We start from the raw sequence: 12150 nt of genomic DNA on the forward strand, positions 1-12150 counted from the left end.
ATGACCGCCAGCAGTGTCGGTGTTCCTCGAACCGCTATGGTGTTGCGTCCAGGAATGTACCACAGCTGAGTCTGTTTGGTGGCCCATGTGGTTCGGTCAGCATACCGGTCGTTGTCACACCTCTTCACCAGGTGGAGGAGCTGCACCTGCTGGCCCTGCTGGCAACCGCAGCACCTGGTAGCAACAACAGTCCTCAGCCTAATCAGACACTGAGGCGGCGGCTGTATTTGCCCCGCTGCTTGCACTTCGACACTGGTTATCACACAGCGGGTCCAGTACCTATAATATATTCCCACTTACTGTAACATCACGACCACTAAGTGCAGTAGTAACCACAGTGCACTTCATAAATTATAGGCACCATGAAATTTTGTTTTTACATGGGAAAGTAGGACTACTTAACAAGAAGTAGTCATAAGCTTTTAATATTATACCCTGCAAAATGGTAACGTAACTGATTTTTGTTGACTTGTACCACAGCACTTGTGTCACAGAATAGTAGCACACCATTGGAGGAGCTGGGACAAAATGACGTAGCTCATTCATAAAGTGTAATACCATTCTGTAGTTCATTTTCGTTGGCAGCACAAATGTTGCAGCTGTGTTGTGCCAGTCAACATATTTTGTTTGGCCATCTCGATTAGCCTGAGACAACTGAATGATACTCCATTTGAACAATGATCTGAGCCATTTTGTTTAGACTTCTGTAGCGATGTGCTACTGTATTGTGGCACAGGAGCTTCAAACAACAAAAAGTTAGATACATAACTTTATTTTTTCTAGCAGATAATTAAAACTGGGTATTACCCCAATCATTTGTTTATGGGCATAGATTTGTTGACCTTTCCCATAGACTGCAGAACACATACGTTTTACAGTTATCATGGCATAAAGCGTACATTGATTCATAGATAATTTTACTATTGCCATGCCATAAAGTTATTTTTTTATTCACATTTATTTGAAAGCTCTGAAACTCACACTAAATGAGGAGCAGTAAATGTACTAAACTAATAACAGCGATTGATTTCACAAAGAGGAAATAAATAAGATGGGAAGCGCATAAGAAGTGAAGAGAGCTGTTTCATCTTGTGTGCCTGATGTACAGGGCGTTCCACAACTTCTGTTACGGTCTTCCAGGAGTTGTAGAAGGGCGCACTAGATAGCCCACTTCCATGATTGTACCATTTCGATGGAACATAAGTATTTTACACACAGAGCAGACGACCAGATTTCACGCAATGCACATTGCATCTGAAACTTCAAATCAGTCTTAAATTATGCCTAATGCCCCAAGAATCATCCGCCAATAGTTTGTCTCTAACAAAAGTTGTTCCCCATGACATCATATGTCTGATGAACCCGTAAATATTTATCACTTTGAAACAACACTCATCTTTGTCTGTGTGTGTTGTTCCAAAGCTCTCCTAGGAGCTGGTGTTACTGCAATAATACCAACAATCTTTGGGATCATTTGATGACAGTTCTATGCACAGATTCCTACCGTAAATTTTTTCATCAAATCACACCCTGCAGTCCCTATACGTTTTTCGATATTGGTTTGTTTCACTTGTTACATGCAGAGGAAAATGTACAATTAAGAATCCATTCAGTTTTTAATTGTTTAAAAAGTGGAAATTTCTTAAAAGTAATTTTCAAAGCATGTTGACTGTACTTCATAATGTCGTTCTCTATACATACTTTTCTACTTACAAAATAATACTTATTTCCCAATAACAATTTTCATTTCAAATTATTACACATTGAAAATTCTGAAGGTGTTCAATGGAGCAAATGAACATCTTCTTTGTGTATTCAAGTAAGTAATTTTCATACATCTGCATAAATTAACATTTTGAATACTACTATACTCAAAATGTTAATTCATGTAGATGTATAAAAATTTACTTGAATGTACACATCTTTATTACAATTTTTCTGCATGTTACCACAATCTGTTCTAAAGGAGGCCAAATGTGACAGCACATTGCTCTACAATTTAGTGTTGCTGAAACTGACAGCACATAGAATACTAGATCCAGGAGAGAATTTGAAACTGTCTTAAAATAATTTCACATCGTGTGATAATCATGTTGTGTGGTTCTCAATGTTCGGAAAACATGTTCTTTACAAGTATGACACTAAATCTTGGTACTGTGTATTGTACTTTTTTGAGTATTGTTGTTCTGGCGAGAGTTGCAACTTTGTAGTTTTAGCTAATATTGTTATTTGTGATATTTAAACAACAGACAGTAATACAGTCTTAATATTACACCTTTAATAAGTTACATAATGAAGTAATTAATTTAGGTTTATTTGGCCAGACTAGCGTATCTGGCAGTAGACAAAGATTGTGTGAATGTGTGAGTTCTCCTAGAGCGCAGGTGTCTTTGATGATCATGTCAATTATAGGTTAGTGTGTCGCTTAGGATAGTGTTTTAAAATAAATGGTAATGCATATGGCCTCAGATGTCTTTGAAAATTGTAAATATTTCTCTTTGCTGTATGGGTTATGTGTTGGTAGGAATTTATATGTAATCGAAGGATGTACTTGCTTAAAGTTTAATTTGTGAAGTTTACTCAAATTTTTCATGTCCTGGACCTTTGGCCAGTATTGCTCTTCGACTAAGAGGCGATCTGGCAGGCAAATGAGGCTTTAATAGATTTAAAAGCGAGCGTTTTCAACGTTTTCCACTTGTAAATATTTCTAGTAGCCCAAAAATCTGTAAAGAGTTATTGGTTATGTCTACTAATATTAACCAACTATGGATTGCTTGTGTAGTTTAGATCATTGAATGTTTTGTTATGTATTGTTTGTTTGTTTGATAGCACTTCAAAGATGACATATTCGTCAATCATCTCACAAAGATGAATGTACATATTTCCTATCAGATAGATTAGCAAATTGCATTAGTGTATCCAGAATGCTTTAGTGTAGTGTGAATTAAGAACCAGTCCATGTTTTCATGTTATCAAAATGTGACTGCAATGTAACTGTATATGTTTAAATTTTCCTATATCAAACTAAAATATGCAAAAATTCTGCAAGTCTCTGACTTTGGAACATCTTTTGTTTTGGTACATATTTATATTGTAGCATAGATAGATTTTAATATAAGAGCTGAGTACCATTGGTGACTATGGTTCATATTTAAACATTAACTTAGAACAAATACTATATTTATATAAAGGATTAACAATCTCTTAGATGTCCTGTAAATTATTTACACAATATACATTAATTTTAGTAAAATTACTATGAGAGTATAAATCTTAGCAACAGTATCAGTTTCACATAGATAAGTGTAACTCTCAATGTGCAGAAAATATTTTACCATAGTGTCCCACCCATGTATTTTTACAGCTAAGGCACTAACAAATGCTGCAGTCAATGGCTGTATTTGTATTTTACTGAATTTGTAGATAGATTCACAGTACATCTGGTAGGTAACTAGAAATTACAGTGAGAAGCATTATTGAGTGGTTACAGTATGATAAAAATTATGATGATTATTCAGTATACACAAATAATGTATACTGTCAATTTTAATATGATGTGTAAACAACCCTCAGATATATTTAGACAAAACAATAAATGATATCTGATCTGATGTACCACACATTATGCACTTGTTTGTAACTAGATCATAGACATCAAATTTATATAAAACTTACAAATATTAAATATCTTGGAAGAGTACATAATAGTTATATCATATATATGATGACATTCCACAAGTGTAGAATTTTTGAAGAATGTTATGTTGTTTTCTGCTTTGGTATCTTCTATGTGTCAACATATACAAAAGTAAATGTTCTAAAAATATTATGAATACTATTTGTATTGACATACCCTATATTGGTAATGCATGTGATAGTACATAGCGGATATCACACTTGTAGAATCATTTTCATTATTAAACAATATTTCCCAATATTGTTTGTGTATAATTATATGGTATACAAGTCTTGGTTACATAAAGTGTTAAACTAATAAATTTGAATATTTTGTATATTCACCATATATATATATATATATATATATATATATATATATATATATATATATATATATATACTGTACTTTCATATACCAATCAACGTGAAGTGCATTAGATATTTTATTGATGCAGTGTAGGCATATTGAAATTTATCTTTCAGATTTTGTGATTCCATCTTTGTGTAATGTATACAGACCCCTACATAGTGTTTATAGTTTTTTCATTTTTATAGACTGAACTTTCCATTGAAGATCATACTACATTGTAGAATGGTTAAGTAGTTTGATGTCTGACATTTTACTTCTTTCTTTATCTTGCACGTGTTTCATTTAAAAAGTGATTTGCTTCTTTTAACTTAGACACATACTCATGTAGGTGGGACAGAACATTTGCCTAGCCACAACTGACACTAGTAATGTGATTTTACAACCGGACTCTCCAGATGTTACTGGGTTCAAATTTAAATCACTGTATATTTCTTCAGTTCCTCGGAAAGTGTCTGTCTCAGTCACACATCTGTTTGTCACACTGAAACAAGCAATCCACTGACACAAAGCTGGGTAATTGTATTTTATTTCATTTATTTACCTGAGTAGGTCTGTTAAACAATCTGATATAGGTGCTTAGCACGGTTTAAACGTTTTCCTATTATTAGCAGCGACATAACAACTACCATTGATGTGTCTAAATGTGACATGTAAATTCGTGCTTTTTTGTGTGTACATTAACTTATATATTGACAACCATTGCATTGTAAAGTGATGAAGTTCTCTAGCTTATTTTTGGCAGTCAATGAGACTGATGTAAGTTCTTCTTTTATTCAATGAGTCATACTTTCAAACTTGTACACTGGATAATTTTCAGACAGATGTCTTTAATATTGGGTGTGTTATGGCACAGAGCTTCTTAGCAAAGGCAATGTGATCTTTGATTGTCAGTAGCTTGCATTGTTGTTGTAGCATTCATGTGTAGTGGCAGAGTCCATTGTTGGTCATGATGCTGAGTGGTTTCTGAAAATCACTAATAGAACACAGAGATGCAGATGGAGAGGATGTCAGTTTTTGAAGATGTAATTTTGTAAAGATTGATTTTAGAAATGTGAAGATATTCAGGTAATGTTTCCACTGCATTACTTGCTCATATATAATTCATGATGAGTTTGAGAAACGCAGATTTACAATGTGATTTTTCTTTATTGATTTGTGTGTATTAATGTGTTTGTAGAGACAAGGTGATACCAAGTTTTCTGTTCGTATGGCTTGGAATCACCTTTACCATTTCATTAAAGGTTACGTCACAAAGTTAAAGTATTTTATAAGGAGTGATTTTTTTAAATGATTGTTTTAATTGTTAAAAGTTAGTTTTATAATATAGTTTTTTATATGGTAGTCTCTTCTATATCACTCAGTAGATTCAGTTGCTTTCACCACCACTTACTAATATTTTGTTGTGTAATCGAGTGTCATACACTGCAGTTAGCAGAACATGGTTACTTAAAGATTATAGTACTGTGCTTCAATGGTCTGTGATGGACTGCAAAGGACACCGAGAAATTGATTTTTAACATTTACCGGAAGAATTTTAGAGTTCAATAATTAAAACTTCCGGGCTAAGAGGCCGTGGTCCAATAGTAGAAATACTTCTCCCTGACGTTTCGTTGCCAGCTGCGGGCAACATCATCTGAGGTGAGTCTAGACTCACCTCAGATGATGTTGCCCGCAGCTGGCAACGAAACGTCAGGGAGAAGTATTTCTACTATTGGACCACGGCCTCTTAGCCCGGAAGTTTTAATTATTGAAGACGCCGGCCGTGAAAGCCTACACGCTATGAATTTTAGAGTTGTTTGTAGGACACGCGGCGGTTTCGCCCTCGAGATAACTGTAAAGATAATACAATATGTGATGGTGTCAGTTCCTGTACTTCTGCAGATTCCGCAGTCGATACAGGACATCTCCCGTCAGACCCTTCGCATATTTTCCTGACCTCTTCCTCCACAATTACATGGTAGTTTTTTCCTGTTTTTCAGCTTCGTGGAGTTGTGTTTTGATGATTTCTGGGAGGTTTTTCATCCTATGTTCGGTCTTGTTAACGTCTATTTCTACTTACCGTATCCATTTCTCCCTTCTTTCTAGCCTCTCTACCTCCCTCTTCCCTTGCATCTTTTACTTGCTGCTCCAAACTTTCTAGATGTTTCCTCATTTCTTCATCTGACATGTTCGTTTGTCCCCTTGTCTGTTCCGCATCCTCATCCATCATTTTTAACAATTCTTGACTCCCGAGATAAATGTCTTTCCACTCCCTGTGATCTATTTGGCGCTGAAGTGGCCGAACTCAGTTGAGTAACTATTTGTGTGGAGGTGTCCCAGCTGATGCTCTCCTCTGTTTCATAATTTCTGATCGTTACGATCGCTTTATTGTGTTGTGATGCCATCTTTTCCGTTTACACACCATCATCAAATGGTCTTACGCAAGTCGGTAATTCTGTCTCCGCTACATTGTTATTCATGCTTAACTGCTCTCTATTATTCCTTCTGTACCCTGATCTGTCTCCGTGATTTCTGATTGATAGTTTTCGGTAATATTCTTTGTAATCTGGTTTGATTTCTAGCGTCCATTTGCTAACAAAAAAAAAAGAAAGGAAAACATAGCTGAACATACAAAACATTTTAAGCCTACACACTTTTCCGATAAAATACATATTATAGCGTGCCCTATTGTCACATATATAAAATAGAATCGCCTTCAAAATTGAAGGGAACATGTGGTAGATATTGGCGCCAGCAATTATTCTAATTTTGTGGTTGCAAAGACAGTAGCACATAAAAAAATTACCGAATGTGCTATGAATCAGTCGTAATTTTGGAATGATAGGTTATTTCTATCCTAGCTCCTTACAGCTTCACAGAAGATTGTACGAATGTTCGAGATATTTGACATTTATGCAAACCCCTGGCAAAATTTATGCAACACCCTGTCATAATTTACTGACAGAATACGCGATTAATAAATCGTGTCTTGTCCAGGTTCGGCCATTTTGTGCGAGATACCGTGTACGAGACTACAGATTTGCAACAACTACACCTAGAGGTCTATCGCTCTTGAATTCCAAATGCTAAATACAGTTACACATTGGAGTTAACATTAATGCAATTTTAATAACGAACTGGCCCTGTCAGATCATGAGAGGTATGTACCAATAATGAAATTAAACCCGTGTTACACTCACGCCACGAACAATCAACGGATATGTGGACTTGATTACGAAAATAAATTTTATAAAGATCTGGGAAGGCTGTCGGACGAGGATTTGTGTGACAATGAGAAACAACTCCTCAAAAGATTAATTAACCTAAGTGGAAACGCGTGAACACAGTCACTTCATGATCGAGGAAAAGAAAGAGATTAATGGTGAGCCTGCGTGAATTTACTTGAATCTAGCGACGCCCTAACTTCATTGCAACCTAATACGCCAATGTTGCTCTTCGGTCTTACGGTAATGGTGAGCAGACGAGGTGACCGCCGAGGTGAGGGCGGAGGTGACCAGAATTCCACCTACTACTCATCTAGTTGCAGATGTCGCCCTCAGCTGTTTCCACTTCTGAGTCCACGACCATCTGCGCTCCTTGCACATGAAGTCTGAGGTACAGTCTGGCGGAGAATCCTGTACGAAAACGCGAAGCGAAGTCGAGTGCCTGTAGTGGTGATCGCGAGTCTCGTCTGCACCATGTGGTAAAAGATGCGACACACAGGACTTCTATTGGAATGGTTTTACACGTTTTCACACCAGGGAAAACGATACATATCCTACAGATGCAAACCCCCCAGTTCCGTATTCTGCGATTTCTATGGCCAGCTAACGGAACTTAAAAAAGCAGTACGTGTTTTCCGCGAAAGAGATACCCAGAAAGTAAGATTCGCTAAGGTCCCGTCTTAGTGGGAGGTGCGGCCTCCAGTATCATCCCTACCTGGCGGGAGCGCCCTGTCACGCCACACTAAGTGCCTTCAACCTAGCGTCCCCGGGGCTTCCAGGGCGCACTCCTGCTGTTTGCATGCCACACATTAGGGGCTGGCCGAGGCGATGGCCGCCTGCTGTGTCTCATTGCTTTCCAAACCTGTGTTTCAGAGACACACTCAAACCTTTACGTAAGCCCATATTGTTAATTAGAGAAGGAGAAGAAGATGATTGGACCTTACAATTGCTGCTATTACTCTATTGTTAAATCAGAGACAGATTACATCTGTCTGCATGTGAGTTGTCAAATTATTCGTTGGATTTGCATATCAGAAAGAGAAGAAAGTCAGGAGTGGCAAGCCAGGGAAGGCTTGAGGCTTCTCATCAGTGCCCACACGTAATGCAAAATTTGTGTAGGTGGAGCCACTGAGGTACCATTGTGTGACAGTAATAAACAAATTTTTTGGTGTCACTGCCATCAACACCAGCTTAATGTCGTACGAAAGTACCATGTCATAGATTGGAATAGGGTAGATTAGGATGTGGGATGACACCATCGAACTAAAATTTCTTCATTCATTCCTGTGGGAACCAACCAAATCCATTCATACAAACAGCTGGTGGTGGTGCTGAAGGCTTTTATTAGTTAATGGATTGAATAGTTTTACAATGATATCAATAATCAACCTTTGTTTGATAGAAGGGAAAGCCAGTTTGAAAAACTCATTCATTTCAGTACAAGAAAAAGGTTTACAATGTAATCTATCTTAAGCTTCACTCATCGGTCAAGTACTTTCTTTAAAGATTGCTTTAGTTCGTTAACCACATTCACTCTGTTGGTGGGCCCCTACTTACACATTCATTCCGTCATTCATAGATAAATATAGAGACAAAATCATTCATCTGTAGTGTGTGACAAAGTGAGTACATTTTTCTCGCAACCAGGCGTACTCATAGTCTCTAGGTCTCCTTGCATTCATGTAACTCTAACGTAATACTTATATAAATGAAGACAAAGATTAAAAAGTGCGTGAAGTCATCAGCAATTTATTAGATGGCAAAGAGGTGTTGTGAGAGTGATGCATAGTAAAAAGAAAAAGATCTCATTGCTACATTCTAAATATCCACATGTTTATCGTGACAGTCGCCTGCTACCACTCTACAGCGCATGTACAGCTATTCTGATGTTTGTTGTTAAGATGCGGGTCTTTCAGTACAGCATCAGTAGGTCAGGCCTGAGTATGAATCACCTGGCTCTAAACTAGTCGCCAAACATATGCACTGCACCTCTGAGACACTTATTTAAAAACGTTTAATGAAATATTAAAATGTTCGTTGGTCCCGTATAAAGAAAAAGTTGAAACTAAAAAAAAAAGAAGATACATGCATTCAAGAAGGTTATTTAAGAGAAATTCTGGTTTCAGTTTCGTTTGAGACTGTGTCTGTTTAAGATTGGTACAGGAAACAACACCGTAAATGGACACTGGAACAAAAATGTTCAGGAACCACAAGACGATGTTCAGATTCTGGCAATCAGGCCATATGTAAGTAAGATACTCATCGTGTCCTTTCATGGGGTTAGCCCACTTGCAGTACAATGAAGGGGCAAGGTGGCTAATGTCAACATATCGTCAGGACAGCATTTTCTTATGCCTGACATCTTCGAACTCCTTGTGCATCTTGTCGTCTAAGACTCCAGACATATTTGGCTGTGTCGAGAGGTGTTTCCCAACCGAGTTGACACCAGTGAGAAAAGCCAGATTGCCCCTTGAGCAGAAAGGATAGTGGTTTGTGAAGAGACTGTTCCATATGCAGTGGTCTTCCATCGTTGATAGTTACTTGACTAGTGCTCATCAATAGCGCTTATGCACGAGTGATGGTGAGGAAGCTTCTTGCGAAGGGATAAAAATTATGATTTTAAAATCAGTTTGTGTTACACTTTGGCTTATTTGTTAGTGGGTACAACGTAACTGTCTTGAGAAGAGCGGTTCTGTGTCTTTAATTATACGATGCACAACTTGTTGATGTGAATATAGTTCCAAGTAAATGTCCAATCCATGTGGTGCGACAGTGAGTGCCTGTTACCTTCCACATCTCCATCGTCCCTCTCAGTTTGTATTCAGCAGTCGATGTTCCAGGCAGAGCAGTTACTGTTTGTGTTGGTACACGCCTGCGCAGCTGTGGCGAGGACGTGTCCCGTGCGGCGGAAAGTATGGTGTCTGGCAAATGTGTTACTGCAGGCACGCTGGCCCAGGTGGCCGCTATCACCCATTGTGACTTATTTGCATCATGGGCTTCAGTTTCTGTGTCCTCTGCTGCCCATCGCTCAAAGATTACAACTTACTAAGTTATACTCTTATATTAAGTAAAATAATTTTGTTTAGTGTTCATGAAGTGCACAATCTATTCTTACTTAAACTGTCGGTCCAATTCTTTTGTGGTAAGTCCTCAATTAATTGAAAAAGAATATTTAATGTTCGCAAACTTTCTATCAAAATAATTACTTTGGAGAGCTTTATTTAGACCTTATTCTTATGTGCCATTTTCATAAATCGTTGTCTGACATTATAATTGACTCCCACTCTTATACTCACTTAGATACGAAAAATCTCATTTTTGGTGACCACCACCTCCTACTGTTAACAGTAACAAGAAGATATGAAGAAAAAAATGTAAACCAGTCTCATAGTGTTATTGAATTAGTATTTCTATACCTGTTCCTTTATTAAATTTTTTCTCTCTCCTTGTAAAGCTTCTCCCCCACTTGTAGTGCAATGTAATTCTCAGTACTTTTGGGTAATCGTCAATGAAATCGACCATTCTTATTTAAAAGTTACATAACCTGTAGGATACACCATTTTGTGAACTCATCTGAGACAGCCTAATGTCACTACCTATAAATAAATTATTTTGTATTTAGACATGTGGGACAACAAAAGCAATGAAATATTACATATTCTTTCCTTCCACATACTCATGTATCCTAATGTTAACCGTGAATAACTTTTTTACACATCCTATTTATCAAAAGCCTCCATTTTATTCGCTCATATGTTTTCCTGTATTTGCTGAATATGAATGTTACAATATGTACGCACGTGGAAATTAAGTATAGGAGACCTGTATATAAAGCAAAACATATAAAATAGTTACAAAATTACTGTCAGAACATTTCTTTGCTACTTATAGTATATTGTTGAAGTCATGGATGTATTTTTACAATCTTTCTGTAATTTGTTTTTGTATTATATTACAATTATATGAATGTATGGTGTCCTAGGGACTATGAGTATGTCTGATTGCTAGCAAAATGTGCTCTTGTTACACATTGATGATGAATGATTTTGTCTGTATATTTATTTATGAATGATAGAATGAATGTGTAAGTAGGGACCCATCAACAGAGTGAATGTGGTTAACGAACTAAAGCAATCTTTAAAGAAAGTACTTGACCGATGAGTGAAGCTTATGATAGATTACATTCTAAACCTTTTTCCTGAACTAAAATGAATGAAATGATAATTAAATAGACACCCTAGCTGCAAGCAGGCGTTGATACACTTCATTGGGGACTTGTTGGAAATGTGTGCCCCGACCGGGACTCGAACCCGGGATCTCCTGCTTACATGGCAGACGCTCTATCCATCTGAGCCAGCGTGGGCACAGAGGATAGTGCGTCTGCAGGGACTTATCCCTTGCACGCTCCCCGTGAGATCCACATTCCCAACATGTCCACAACACTACATTCGTAGTGCGCCTAATAGATGTTTGCCCATCACACTCATTACTTGTGGCAGATTAATCTACCAAGTCCCGTAAGAGTTCGGGCATAGCGTGTGCGTTCGCACAAGAAGGTCAAAGGCCGGGAACCCATATTTTTAACTATTAATCTGCCATGAGTAATGAGTATGATGGGCAAACATCTACTAGGTGCACTACAAATGTAGTGTTGTGGACATGTTGGGAATGTGGATCTCACGGGGAGCGTGCAAGGGATAAGTCCCTGCAGACGCACTATCCTATGTGCCTGCAGTGGCTCAGATGGATAGAGCGTCTGGCATGTAAGCAGGAGATCCTGGGTTCGAGTCCCGGTTGGGGCACACATTTTCAACATGTCCCCAATGAAGTGTATCAACGCCTGCTTGCAGCTAGGGTGTCTATTTAATTATCATTTCATTTCTAGCAAAGCTGCATGGT

The 12150-nt window shown here is 37.7% G+C and overlaps 1 non-coding gene across 1 annotated transcript; it reads right to left on the reverse strand.

The window, feature by feature from the left end:
* Nucleotides 1-11540: 11540 nt before the first annotated feature.
* Nucleotides 11541-11615, reverse strand: Trnat-ugu. The gene has a single exon. It is a non-coding gene; the product is annotated as a tRNA-Thr (tRNA).
* Between the last annotated feature and the right edge of the window lie 535 nt (nt 11616-12150).

The sequence above is a fragment of the Schistocerca americana genome, chromosome 9 (assembly GCF_021461395.2).
Source record: "Schistocerca americana isolate TAMUIC-IGC-003095 chromosome 9, iqSchAmer2.1, whole genome shotgun sequence".
Classification (NCBI taxonomy): Eukaryota; Metazoa; Arthropoda; class Insecta; order Orthoptera; family Acrididae; genus Schistocerca; species Schistocerca americana.